This window comes from Kogia breviceps, chromosome 15, assembly GCF_026419965.1.
Source record: "Kogia breviceps isolate mKogBre1 chromosome 15, mKogBre1 haplotype 1, whole genome shotgun sequence".
NCBI classification, from domain to species: domain Eukaryota; kingdom Metazoa; phylum Chordata; class Mammalia; order Artiodactyla; family Physeteridae; genus Kogia; species Kogia breviceps.
In genome coordinates, this window is record NC_081324.1 from 54,446,586 (window position 1) to 54,461,979 (window position 15,394).

Here is a 15,394-nt window from a genome sequence, read left to right on the forward strand (position 1 = left end):
AATGTTAATAGACCAAATGCTCCAATTTAAGGCAGAGTTTTCAGACTAGATATAAAAAGCTACATTCAGCTATACACTGTTTTTAAAAAAAAACACTATAAATATAAGGCACTGACAAGTTGAAAATAAAAGGGTGGAAAAAAATTTTCCACTTAAACACTACACGTAAGAATTTGGTGTGGCTATATTAGTATCAGACCAAATAGATGTACCAGAATTGTTAGAAATAAAGGGAATAAAAAGACAACAAAGAAATAAAGAGGAACATTTCATCATGGTAGAGGGGTCAATTAATTGAGAAAATGTAACAATCTCAAATGCTTTTGCATGAAAAACAGAGCTTCAGGACTTCCCTGGTGATCCTGTAGTTAAGACTCCATGGTGTGACCCAGTGTGGCCAAAAAATAGAAATAATTTTTAAAAAGAGCTTCAAAATACATAAAACAAAAATTGGTAGGATTAAAGGAAGACACAGACAAAACGACAATGGTAGTTAGGGACTTTAACAACTCTCTCTCAGTAATTGATAAAACAAGGAAACAAAATCAGTGAGTATATAAAAGACTGAAGCAACATATCCACCAACTTACCCCAGTTGTCTTGGTTGATACAGTAAACGCAACGACTGGAGAGTATGCATTCTTTTTGAGTAAAATATTCATCAAGTTAGACTACACACAGGCCCAAAACCAGGTCTCAATAAAATTTAAAACACCAAAATTTTAAAAAATATCTATAAGAGAACAGACAGATATATTAAACTTGGAGGAAGAAGATACCTGTAGACATTTGAGATAAAATGATTACCACAACTGCATCCTAAACTAGCTAATATTCCTAAGAGTGAACACAGAAAGAACTATATAACTAATTTTTCTTATATAACTTTTTAATTATGGAAATGTTTATTACATAGTAATTCATAAAAAATAATTTGTAAAACACAGAAAACCCATTTTCAAATGTATCTTTACAAAATTCTATAATCTTAAACTGTACCTGTTATAAAATTGGAGGAAAATCATTTAATTAAACTGTTGATTTATTTATGTTAATTTAATAGTCCAAATAAAGGGAGAGATATAAGTGTATATTTTAAGTTTATGCATTAAGACAAGATCATCACACTAAAATTGTATCTCAGGATTGTGTGTGGAGTGTGTGTACCTGTGTGTGTTTTCAGTTGCGTTCCCGTGCCTTTAGGAGTGTTAACACCCCTATAGCTTTATATCCATCATTTGTCTGACCTTGAAGGTATCCAGTATGGTTTCCTCACATTTAGAAAGATGTGCTTTTAGTTCATCTGCATAAGAGAAGACACATGGTTAGCTCTCAAGTCACAGCCCAGAGATAGGTTCCGGCATCAACTCTGCTCGCCAAGCCGTGAGACTTCAGCAAGCTTTGGACACAGTTTTGTCAGAGGGAAAAAATAAATGTCTGTATTTGGTAGGATGACATTAACCTTTAAATAACATAGATATAAACAAAAAAGCACTTTTTAAGTCATTAAATATATAAGTGTCACTTATATAACTGGAAACAGTGAAATCAAAATCAAATCTAATAACCAAGCTTAAGAGAACTGTACATCCATACGATTGAGTATTATGTAACCAGCAAAAATCATGCTTTTGGAAAACATAATGATAATAGGAAATGCCAATAATAAAAATAGCATGCAAAATGGTCAAATTTTAATTCGAAACACATATCTATGGAGTCCAGAGGTGTCACAAACTTCCCCAGCACCCACAGCTGAATACGTTATCCCAATTAGTTTACATTACAATTAGCACATCCTTTTTCTGTTCCAGTTCCCACCAGCTTATGTGGAATCCTCAGACTCCTGTGAAGAGAACCCCCTCTCACATGTAGACCCCACAGGGGCCTCATATGTGATCAAAGTGCATCAATTCAGTCTGTCATTTCAAGTGACCACACTATCCACCTTTTGTTTTTTCTGCTACAGATTCACCTTGATGCTATTCTGTTCTCAGGAAGCTCCTTGAGAGACTTACCTGTTGCCAGCACAGCTCCTTAGGGGGCATTGTTTCCAGACCCTCCATGAGAGGACAGACTTGGGGGTGGAGAACGGCTCCAGATTCCAGTGGGAAGTGGGTGGAGTCAAGTCTGTGCCCACATTGTTGTCTGGCCCCAGGGGAGCACTAACTTTCCCCTGAAACAGTTTCTCCAGCTTTTGGGACACACCAGCTCTCCTCAGTGGGGCCTAAAACCAACTCAAAAAGCCAGACAGAGCACAAGTTCCAACCTTCTCCAGCCACATATATCTTCACTTAATGCTATGCACCAAAAGCACATAACCTAAGTCCTCTGTCCCGCTAATTCCACCTTTGCAGAAAACCTTAAAGCCCTCATGTTCATTAGCTTTGCAGAAAGACATGAGGCCTTTCCACAACCCTTTAACCCTTCCAGGTGGATTACAGGCTACCATTTCTCCTAGAATATACGTGCGTCTGTTACACCAGTCCTGGGAGTTCCTTCTTCATCATGTTCTTATTTTCCGACATATCTAGAAGGAACATTCAAATTTAATTCTATGATAACATTCCAGGAAAAAAAAGGGAGTGAACTCACAGAATAGAGAGAGAGAATCCAAGTTAATTTAATTTTTTACTACCTTAGTTTTCTGTTTATTGTTGGAAATCTATATACACAATCAATATATTTGTTTGTTTGTTTTAAACAAAGAACGAAGGACATTTCAATCCCTAAAATTTGGCCATGTAAGAAATACAAATGAAGGCGCATACCTGAATTTCTATTTATACCTCTCAGATGGCTAGGTTTTGTTTTGTTTTTTTAATACTATAAGACAGAATAATTCCTCACTCCTCATGGATTTGTTTTATAAAATAATTCACCTGGGGAAATTCCAATTCCATGGGAACATGACCAAACAAGATCATTCTTCATTCTAGTTTAGAGATGGTGTTCTGAATTAAATTTGCACTAAATGTCATTTCAGAGTCACCTAAAAAATATACATTTCCCTTTGCCATTTTAAACGTTGCAATTGACTCTTCAAAATACTTTCTTTTGGGATTACATTCTCATAAATAGTAGATGTTAAAAGCCTCAGAGTTAGAGTCTATAATGTGCTGGCTCATACAAAGGAAGAAATTTTAAATACAGGCTGAAAAGGAAGTGAGAGCATTTGAAGATTGGGTGGTGGAGTTACTGGATACAGTTTGCAAAACTCTGCACAACTTCTAACACTTAGTAGCCACCTGCTCACCACAACAAATACACACACCCACGCACACACACACACACATACACACACGCACGCCCTTTACATTTGCCTTCATACATCTCTGATCTTTAAGAGGTTAAAAATGCCTTAACTATTTTTTTTCAAAGGGAATATTAGTGTGGACAAGTTTAAAAATGCCTTAACTATATTTTTCAAAGGGAATATTAAAGCTAACTCCTTTATTAGTGTGGAATGTGAATTTGAGAAAAGTATCACTATCATGAGGGGGACAGTTCAGTATATTAAATGCATTAACTTCAGAGTCAGACTAGTGAAGTTTGACTCTACATTTGCTTCTCCAATTTTATGTGTGTCCTTTGGCAGTTTTATTAGTTTCTGTCAACATCAATTTCCTAAACTATAAAATAGAGGTAATGTTGGTACCTGCCTCACAGGATCATAGTAAAGATTAAAAAAAAGAATGCATGTAAAGTATCTAACGCATAGTAAATACGCTAGAAATGGTCATTGTTATTATATAAAGTACAATATAATTAAGGTTTAATATTTACACCACATAAAATCTGTGTGGCTTTTATACTGATAAAAGGTAAACATTCATTTTATAAGTGGGGATTGGTAATGTGTGGATGTTTTTAATATATCAGAGTTTAATAAGGAAGAACAATAAGAAAGAACATTTTCTTGACAATCATCAAAAATTATCTTCCAGTATTTCTGCAATTGAAGTGCTTTGTTGTTTAAATTATCAGCAAAAGGGTGATTTTTTTCCTAAAGAAATGAAATTTTTACAGTATTAAAAAGCCTATCATACATGTTATCATTATTCACAGTTTAATCTACAATTTATTATGGGTTTACTTTCTAAGAGGTTTATACATGATTCCTTCCCTTTTATTTAAAAAAGGGGACTTCCTGGTGGTCCAGTGGCTAAGACTCTATACTTCCACTTCAGGGGGCACGGGTTCAATCCCTGCTCAGGGAACTAAAATCCCGCATGCCGTGCAGCACAGCCAAATAAATAAAATTTAAAAAAAAAAAAAATTGAATAAATAAAATAAAATGCTATCAGTTACAGCATATGCAATATGTCAGAACTGTTCTTCAGAGGCAACTCAAACACCAAAATGTTGCTCAACTTTTAAAAAATTAACACTGCTTATTTCACAATTCTATAGGGAAAGGCACTGTTTTCTAGTGTTTTTGCATAAACTGTCCATATGACTTAGCTATGCATTTTAGAAAATGTATTCTTCACTCATCATCCTGGTAAGATAATTGAGAGTATACAGTGAGTTTTCAAATAAATTTTGGGATCAAAATAAAATGACAGCCATTTAAAGCCTCAGTTGAGTCTTCACTGCTTATATATGGTTTAAAATGTTGATTAGACGAGACCGTGTCATTCCCCAACTGGCTGAGTTGCAGCCGAGTGTGGTCCCCTTAAATAGAGCTTTGGCCAAATGTCAGAAACCATTTTGCACATTAATTAAAATATGAGTGTTTTATTTGAAGACAATGTTAGGACTGTCTCCAGAATGGATAATTAATGATTCTTTACAACCATGGAGTATGCCATTTGAACAATAACATCAAGAATCATTTGTTTGTCTACCTGCCTCATTGTACGGGCTGGAACAGACACTTCTAATATGACGTTCAGTTTAAGGTCAGAAGAACAATCTTAATCTTAGCAGAGCTTCCCAATTCCTACTAATTGTGTTAAGAAGCAAGTGGTAAAGAAAGCTAATGTGTAAAGAAAACAGGAAAGGGCTGAAGAGATGTTAATTAACATGCTTATTGTCCCATGATATTATTCCTATTATTCCATTCTTAAAATCCTATTAAGAGGAAATAATGGTTCATTGCAGGTTTTCTATTTCCCTCTAGTTGACTGAGTAAACTCCTTGACTGTGCTCAGTTGACCAGTCTCAAATCTCATTCTTTACCAGCTTAGTCACCACATCCATTTTGCTTCCTTCCTAATGTCTCAAGCCTGTCTGCTATTTCTCTCAGCAGCACTCCAGCTCCCCCAGATTTATTACCTCCAACCCAGCCTTTTGTGTAGCTCTATAATAATTTATCTTATAGACCTAAAGTCACTTTCATTCATCATCTATCTTCTGTTTTCAACAGCTTTCACCAGTTCTCTATTATCTATAGGTTTATGTTCAAGAGCACCTATAAATTGATGTCTATAAACTACTTGCCAAGCCCTGCCACTCCATCGTATGCCAGACCATTCTCACTGTGCATATTCACTCCCCTATTTCTACCCTAACTTGACCGTCCTCAAAATCTACCAGGTTAATTCTTACCCAGACCTTAAAGGTTAGGTTACATTTCATGTCTTCAGTGAGCTATCGCGTGACCACAGTAACCCAATGTAATTGGCACTAATCATCCTTTCTACTGTCACAGAACATCTGAGGTCTTATATCTTTACAGCGTCCATATCTCAGTTCTCTCAGCAGATTAAGGATGTCTTGAGGACAGGTATGTCTTCTGTTATTCTACTGAGTAATCGAAATGAACATCATGAGACTAATGGATAACTGTGTGGTATTATTATAATTTTTTGTTATTTATTAGCTTATTTGCCTAAAAAACTCCCTTAACAATTTACACAGCAGGAGGAACATTGTTCAAAAATATAGACTCAAAAAGTGTTCTAAAAGAGGAAAGTAATCAGTCTTTCATCACACGAGATACTTAAAAACTGAACATAAATGGACTTTTGTCAGATATCTTGCACTGGTGTTAGACTCAACCTCAAAGTTCCCTCTAAGATAAAGAATCATATCCTCAAGAATTAGGAGGTAGTGTCTTTTTTCTCAGAAAGGTCTTAACAGTAGCCCTGATTATCAGAAATTTAAAGCAGAAGCCAAAGAAAACACACTCATCATTAGCATACCGTGCTATTAAGTTCAATGTAAATATGACTGGGTTTTTCTTATTCCTTCTTTTCTGCAGACTTTTTTCTAATTTCTCAGATCCAGAAGAAATACTCTTCTGAACAATACAAAGGAAAACCCCTCTTGGTGTGGAGGGGGATCACAAGTGTGAAATAAAATTCATGTTTTATGGCAAGACAAGAAAAATTTAAACAAAAAATTTTCTCTGCCCTTTGGCCTCCTCTGTCCCCACTCTGCATGGTGTATGTGCATTAGGCATTGACCAAACCTCCCCCATGGGCAGAAATACCTGCCCAACCATAAAGAACAACATTCTCCTAGCATCCATAAGACAACTCCTTAAAGATAACAGTCATTCTTGATCTTGTAAGGGGTCACATGGTGCATAGATCTGGATTATGTAAACTATTTGATGTACAGCCCTCTGTCTCAAAAAACTTCTATAACTGTGCCTTGACTTCTAATGGGTGGAACAGTTCTCAGAGCTTTCTGACTTCACTTTGTATGACAGATTCTAGGTCTATCCACCTCACTACAAATAATTCAATTTCGTTTCCTTTTATGCCTGAGTAATATTCCATTATATATATGTGCCACATCTTCTTTATCCATTCATCTGTCGATGGACACTTAGGTTGCTTCCATGTCCTGGCTATTGTAAATAGAGCTGCAATGAACATTTTGGTACATGACTCTTTTTGAATTATGGTTTTCTCAGGGTATATGCCCAGTAGTGGGATTGCTGGGTCGTATGGTAGTTCTATTTTTTGTTTTTTAAGGAACTTCCATACTGTTCTCCATAGTGGCTGTATCAGTTTACATTCCCACCAACAGTGCAAGAGGGTTCCCTTTTCTCCACACCCTCTCCAGCATTTATTGTTTGATGATGGCCATTCTGACCCATGTGAGGTGATACCTCATTGTAGTTTTGATTTGCATTTCTCTAATGATTAATGATGTTGAGCGTTCTTTAATTTGTTTGTTGGAAATCTGTATATATTCTTTGGAGAAATGTCTATTTAGGTCTTCTGCCATTTTTGGATTGGGTTGTTTGTTTTTTGATATTGAGCTGCATGGGCTACTTGTAAGTTTTGGAGATTTATCCTTTGTCATTGCTTCATTTGCAAATATTTTCTCCCATTCTGAGGGTTGTCTTTTCATCTTGTTTATGGTTTCCTTTGCTGTGCAAAAGCTTTTAAGTTTCATTAGGTCTCATTTGTTTATTTTTGGTTTTATTTCCATTTCTCTAGGAGGTGAGTCAAAAAGGATCTTGCTGTGATTTATGTCACAGAGTGTTCTGCCTACATTTTCCTCTAAGAGTTTGATAGTGTCTGGCCTTACATTTAGGTCTTTAATCCATTTTGAGTTTATTTTTGTGTATGGTGTTAGGGAGTGTTCTAATTTCATTCTTTAACATGTAGCCGTCCAGTTTTCCCAGCACCACTTATTGAAGAGGCTGTCTTTTCTCCAGTGTATATCCTTCCCTCCTTTATCAAAGATAAGGTGACCATATGTGTGTGCATTCATCTCTGGGCTTTCTATCCTGTTCCATTGATCTATATTTCTGTTTTTGTGCCAGTACCATACTGTCTTGATTACTGTGGCTTTGTAGTATAGTTTGAAGTCAGGGAGCCTGATTCCTCCCTGACTTCAGACTACACTACAGGTAACACTTATCCTTCTCAAACCTTCCAAAATATAGCAGAGGGAGGAACACTCCCAAACTCATTCTATGAGGCCACCATCACCCTGATACCAAAACCATACAAAGATGTCACAAAGAAAGAAAACTACTGGCCAATATCACTGATTAACATAGATGCAAAAATCCTCAACAAAATATTAGCAAACAGAATCCAACAGTATGTTAAAAGGATCATACACCATGATCAAGTGGGGCTTATCCCAGGAATGCAAGGATTCTTCAATATATGCAAATCAATCAATGTAATAAACCATATTAACAAATTGAAGAAGAAAAACCATGTGACCATCTCAATAGATGCCGAAATAGCTTTCGACAAAATTCAACACCCATTTATGATAAAAACCCTCTGGAAAGTAGGCATAGAGGGAACATACCTGAACATAATAGATGCCATATATGACAAACCCACAGCCAACATCATCCTCAATGGTGAAAAACTGAAACTATTTCCACTAAGATCAGGAACAAGACAAGGTTGACCACTCTCACCACTATTATTCAACATAGTTTTGGAAGTTTTAGCCACAGCAATCAGAGAAGGAAAAGAAATAAAAGGAATCCAAATCATAAAAGAAGAGGTAAAGCTGTCACTGTTTGGAGATGACATGATACTATACATAGAGAATCCTAAGCATCTACCAGAAAACTCCTAGAGCTAATCAATGAATTCGGTAAACTAGCAGGATACAAAATTAATGCACAGAAATCTCTTGCATTCCTATACACTAATGATGAAAAATCTGAAAGTGAAATTAAGAAAACACTCCCATTTACCACTGCAAAAAAAGAATAAAATATCTAGGAATAAACCTACCTAAGGAGACAAAAGACCTGTATGTAGAAAATTATAAGTCACTGAGGAAAGAAATTAAAGATGATAGAAATAGATGGAGGGATATACCATGTTCTTGGATTGGAAGAATCAACATTGTGAAAATGTCTCTACTACCCAAAGCAATCTACAGATTCAATGCAATCCCTATCAAACTACCACTGGCATTTTTCACAGAACTAGAACAAAAATTTTCACAACTTGTATGGTAACACAAAAGACTCAGAGCTTTCTGAAATGTTCTTCCTAGGTTGTAATCTTCAAATTTGGCTCGAATAAAATTGTCCATATCTTTCTTAGATCAACTGATTAATTTTTCATCAACACAAGAGATCATCGAAAAATCATAGATAATTAAATTAGATGCAGGTCAATGTTCCCTTTAAATCTTAGATTCCAGGTATATTTAGACATACAACTCTGGAAACCTAAATACTGACAAAGGCATGGAAATCAACATATAATCTCAAACATAGCTGTACTCTAAGCTCTGTAAAGTCAGAGACTTTGTTCATCTAACTCAGCACTCTATACTCAATACCTAAGACAATTTCTGACACATAGCAGGAATTCTTAGGCATTTGTTAATTGAATGAAGTAAGGACTATGAATACATTTTACTTAGGTTGAAATTATTTTTATGATACTTTGATAACCTTATGATAAGTTTCAGTGTCATTTATCATGATTTTAGTGACATATATAGTATTAATTTTTCTTATTTTTATAGTTGAAAACCAACCATGGGAAAATTTCCATTTCATATGATAGAGTTTTCTCTTCTCCTCTGTCAGTCACACCAATTGCTTACCAGTTATAGCTGGATGATGCTGTACTTCCGAGTATCCTCTGTGTGCAGCTCTCATATGTTTTTCATAGGCCCTTTGGCCTATGGGATTAATCATAAGTTTTTATTAATTTTCCTTTCTTCCTAAGACATAGCTATTCTGGCTTGGCAGTCACTTGAGAAAACAGGGAGATAGGAGGGAAAGAAAAAAGAAAAGAAAACAGTCCTTTGTTCAAATCATCAAATTCTTAAAACCACCTCGTGTCAACAGGAAGATGGTACATGCTAAAGAATTATATAAAGAATTATTATATAAAGAATTATATAATTGAAAGAAAGGGGACAAAGGCATTAAGAGAAAGGGCTCCATAATGAATCTTCTGGCAGGTTTCAGAGAAAGAGCAGCTGGGTCCTCATGGCAATAAAACATAGTGGAACCTATTGATAAAATATGGTGACGAGTGCTTTCAATATGTTAAAAAATATGGTCACTCAACAAACATATGTTTCAAAGTGCTTGAAAATGTTTAACTGGAGAATATAATGATCTGAAAGACTACATTTGTGAGTCAACAATAATAGCTATATTTTAAATACTATCTTTCATAGGATTTAAGAAATGAGGAAAGTTGTTTGTGTACTTGTAAATTTTGCTGAAACCTTGTTTTTTTTTTTTTTTAATGACTTTAGGATTTTTTTAAGTAAAGGGTAAAATTTTTAGGAGCTTGATACCATTTCACTTAATGTTATGATTTGAACATTTCAGCACTATTACAAAAAATGACCAAAACAAGGGTAGGGTTACAAATGTAAATGCCAGAGCTAATGATTGTGATACAAATATACTGTGGAAACAGCATGGCTCAGTAACTAAGCCACTGATTAGAAACAGATTTACCATTTAATTCTGATTTTTTTTCTGGGCCCTAGCTTTATTTCTTATCAGCAAACTATATAACGTCACATTAATTTATCCAGGTGAAGAGTAAAAATGGTGCAAACAAGCCAAAATAGCAAATAACTTCTCATTATATTTAATTTTTAAATGGAACACTGTTCAATTTTACATCAGAATAAGCTGAATATAGTTGCTATCTTAGAGTATCGCAACACCTCACAAATACATGATGAAATTACACATAAGACATTTGAAAAGCTGTTTTTCTCTTTCTACTACCCAGTTCAACCCATCTCTGCAACAGCACCATCTATCCAACTAAGTACCAACCTGCATGGAAGAAGCTGCTTTTTTCTGTGTTGTCTGGCTCTTTGGTTCAAACACCCCCAAGCTGAAAGAAAACATAATTTTAAAATGAGAAAATATTTCAAAGTTTCTACCTTTCATATTCTAGTCAGAATAAAATGGTGATAAAGGAATTAAAATCAGGGTCTCACAGAGACAGCTGGCCCCCATGTTCACTGCAGCATTATTCACTACAGCCAAGACGTGGGAACAACTTAAATGTCCACAGACAGATAAACAGATTTTTTAAATGTGGTATATACCTGCAATGGAATATTATTCAGCCTTTAAAAAAAAAGAAGGAAATACTGCCGTTTGTAACAACATGAATGGACCTGGAAGCCATGCTGATTTGAAACAATCCAGACACAGAAAGACAAACACTAGATGATCTCACTTACATGGGAATATGAAACAGTTAAACCCATAGTAGCGGAGACTACAGTGGTGGATGGGTGCCAGGGACCAGGGGGACGGGAAATGAGGAGGTGATGGTCAAAGGGCACAAAGTTTCAGCTACGCAAAATAAGTTGTAAAGATCTACTATACAGCATAGTGGCCATAGCTAATTGTACTGTTTTGTATGCTTAAAATTTTCTAAGAAGGTGGATCTTATGTCATATTCTTACCACCCCCCCACACAAATCACGATAATAATAATAGTAATAATAAAGGAGGTGGGAGGAAATTTGGGGAGGTGACAGATACATCTATAACCCTGATGGTGACAGTTTTATGGGTGTATACTTACTCCCAGACTCATCAAGTTGTATATGTTAAATACATACAGATACATACAGCCCTTTACATGTCAATCATGCATCCATTAAGTGTTTTCCTTTATTTTTTATTTATTTACTTATTTATTTACTTTTGACCGCACCACGTGGCTTGTGGGATCTCAGTTCCCAGACCATGGATTGAACCCAGGCCCTCGGCAGTGAAATCGTGCAGTCCTAACCTCTGGACCGCCAGGGAAGTCCCTAATGTTTAAATTTATTTTTTTAAGTTTTTAAGTGTTTTTCCTAAGGAATGAAATGGTGATACCAGCAAAATACTTATCATAGAGAATATGGGATAGGGAGGGTGGGAGGGAGACACAAGAGGGAGGAGATATGGGGATGTATGTTTATGTATAGCTGATTCACTTTGTTATACAGCAGAAACTAACACACCATTGTAAAGCATTTATACTCCAACAAAGATGTTTAAAAAAATGTTAATAACAGTTGTTACAGATGAACACATGTACATCCCTGTCTCTTCAGTTTCCCCATTGGAAAAATGAAAAAGATAACGAGGTTAAAAAACCTACCTATGAGCTAATTGTGGAGAATAACCAAGGGTATTGTCATTCAGATGCTAGCAGAATGCCCCCAAACATTAACTGTTGTACTCCACCTCCAAAACTTCCATTTTTCCATAAAAACTGGAATGCAGCAGTATGATGTTTGTCATCAAGCTTTCTGGATGCAACAGTGGTATTTCACAGCTTCTGCAAATGTCACTATTGGCTGCTGATAATTGGAGTCATTGAACCATTTGGTGGATCTGGGCATTATCTAGTGAGTGAGTAACAATTTTAACTCAATGTTATGTAAACTGACTTAATATAAACTAACGTCGGTTCAGTATGTATCTTATGCTGATGTATAGAGTCAACAAGAGGGAGATTTTTTAACTCTAGCTCCTGTCCTCTAGTAGATTATAGATGTAAACTAGTACATTACTCTAAAGGAACAAAACAGTAAGGTTATAAAGAGTGGTTTCTTTGTTAAATCTTATGCCTTATTGTTCATTCATTTTAATAAACTTATCTGTATTGATACCAACTTCTGAGCTTAAAGCAGAAGATGCCAGGATAAATGAGATGTTGCCACTTCAATCAAGGAACTCTCAGGGAAGTGCAGAGACAGACATTTAAACAAGTAGGTACAATATAAGGAGTTAAACACTGTAACTGAATTATTGTTTTAAGTGTAGTGGAAACGGAGAGGGAGTTCATAACTAGATGTTAGTACATGAAGTAAAGCTTCACTGAAGATGAGGCATTTTAACTCTTCCAGAATCAAAATAGTCAGGACCAAGAAGGTAAAGTTAGTAAAGGGGAGAAAATTCTAGACAAGAGGAGCAGGGAATGTGTGGGAAGATCCTGATACTGAGTTTTGATGCTGTTTTAATTTTTCTTTGCTCGTAGGAGAAGAAACAGAAAAAGCAATAGAGCCAAGAGATGTGAACTGTGGGAGCTAAGATATAAGTTCAGAAAGGAGTAACTTAAGGAAAGACTAAAGGGCCCATCTGAGGCTGCCTAGGGATACTTTGGTCTAGCAAACTGGCCACGTACAGAAATAGAGGGTGAGGAGGTGGGGAAACTGCTTACGACAGAGACAAAATAATTAAGACATGAATCCCAACAGAATGAGTTGATCCAGAAACTTTATCCTAACTTACAGATGCTTCAAGCCGAGTGGTTCTGCAAAACACTAGGTAAATAACAAAGACTCCAGAAATGCAAAAGGGTATAGGAATAGGAATAGAATAGGAATCTAAATATCATATAGAAAAGACTATAAGGAACATCAAGAAAAATGAGTCTGGCAAACATGTATATTCTAAAATTACATAATTCCAGTGTTACTATTTCTGATGGAACCTAAATTCCTTTGGTTCGCACTTTGACATTTAGAGTGCTTTAAAATATTCACCAAGACCCTAGTGATTCAGTCACGAAAGTCCTAATTCTACAGAATGTATAGCCTTAATTCTTGGCTGTTTTCTGGAGCTGCCTTGCTTCACCCATCTGACCTCCTGTGTCTGAGTTCAACCATGTGTAAGCTAGGGGCAAATCTCAGCACAGGCCCCGTAATGTGGCTCAAGACGGGCCACTGGAGTCCAATAAATATTGATTGACGGTAATAGAGACAGTACCACTCTTCTTAGATATGTTGTCACTCTGCCTGCAGGAAACCACTGACAGTCTGTGCTCTTTAGGACAGTTTCCATAGCAGCAGAAATTAAACACCAGAAAACTCGAAGCTACACAAAAGTCACGGGACAACATCACTCAGAACCTTGCATCATTCATGGCTTTCTGTATTGTCTTGGCACAAAGAACAGACTGAGAATTTTCAATATGTCTGTTCTGTGAGCAGTAAAACTCTGGTGGCCAGGCCGTGGCTCTCAGGGGATTTACAATAGCCAAGACATGGAAGTCACCTAAATGTCCATCAACAGAGAAATGGATAAAGAAGATGTGGTACATATATACAGTGGAATATTACTCAGCCATAAAAGAATGAAATAAAGCCATTTGAAGCAACATGGATATACTGGAGATTATCATACTAAGTGAGCGAAGACAGAGAAAGACAAATATGTTATCACTTATATGTGGAACCTAAAAAAATGATACAAATGAACATATTTGCAAAACAGAAATGACTTAACAGAGATCGAAAACAAACTTACGGTTACCAAAGGGGAAAGGTGGGGTGGGATTAACATACATACTACTACATATAAAATATATAATCAACAAGGATAATATAATTTTCTATTATCTTAGAAAAAATAAAGGGCCAACTATTCCCAGTCATTCAGTCTTGCTCAGACTCACTTTTCTAGAGTCTAGAAAAGGACTCATGAGAAGAGAATAAAATAATTCCCAATTATCATGTACCATTTTGAGTAAGCTCAAGAATGCGTATGCCTTAGATTTAAATAGTGCCTCTGTATCAACCACATTGTCTCACACTTTCCAAAGGAAAACAGATGTCTTCATTTCAAGCACATCAGAGATGGTACTTGCAGTATTGTTACTACTGCCATGCACTCTGTCACAGCATATGTCAGTGGCAGAGCAGTTACCTAAGCAACACCTGTCCTTGAATGTGAGCAACAATATTGGAAAAATCCCTCTACTGCTTTTGCCTTGATTTATTCCACCGACTTATTCTGTGTTCACTCTCCAGGCTGGGATGATATGTGAAAATGTGGCATTGACTCTAATTTATGCAACCTACGTCAGTGGTACGCCAGCCCCCAAATAAACCGAGAATTCAGATTCTCTGTCCAGGCCAATAATATTAGCCATAAAAACAAAGTTGTCTCCAGCAGCCCACCTGTCATTAAAATGTATGTGACAGACTCATACTGATTTGCCATCTGTCAATGAATCATTTGGCAGGAAATTTTCTCCAATGTTATAATGTAATTGTCACATACACCAACAACACCCAGGGTCTAAGCAAAACAAAGATCTGTATTAAGAACTAATACGTGCCAGAAATATTCATTAATAATACTCTATTGGATTTAGTCTTGCCAGATATCCTATATATCTTCTCCCTTTTCAAATGAGAAACTATTCAGAGAGATTAATAAATTGACCAAGGTCACCAACTAGCAAGGGACAGAGGTGGGAATCAAACCCAAGCCTTATAAACCCAGGGCAAACCTCTCTCTGTATTACAACTACTTCTTAGAGGTTTGTTATGTATGTCCTAACTCATCTTTGTTGTTGTTATTAATGTACAAAAGACGTTTAAAAAAGTATGCAGGTTCTATAGGACTACGAAATTTACCGGCTCTCCAAACATGTTAGACCTTAGAGCTCATCCTTTTCACCTCCAATTCAGTGCAATAAGCTCTTCCATGATGGCCTGACTGGTGGTT

At 36.1% G+C, this 15,394-nt stretch overlaps 1 long non-coding RNA gene across 1 annotated transcript; it reads right to left on the reverse strand.

Annotated features, from left to right (window-relative positions):
* Nucleotides 1-590: 590 nt before the first annotated feature.
* On the reverse strand, nucleotides 591-15,392 carry LOC136792743 (uncharacterized). The gene is made up of 5 exons (XR_010837048.1): nucleotides 15,304-15,392; nucleotides 10,706-10,766; nucleotides 9,502-9,652; nucleotides 1,168-1,303; nucleotides 591-733 (listed from the first exon to the last, which is right to left on the reverse strand). It is a non-coding gene; the product is annotated as an uncharacterized lncRNA (long non-coding RNA).
* Nucleotides 15,393-15,394: the final 2 nt, after the last annotated feature.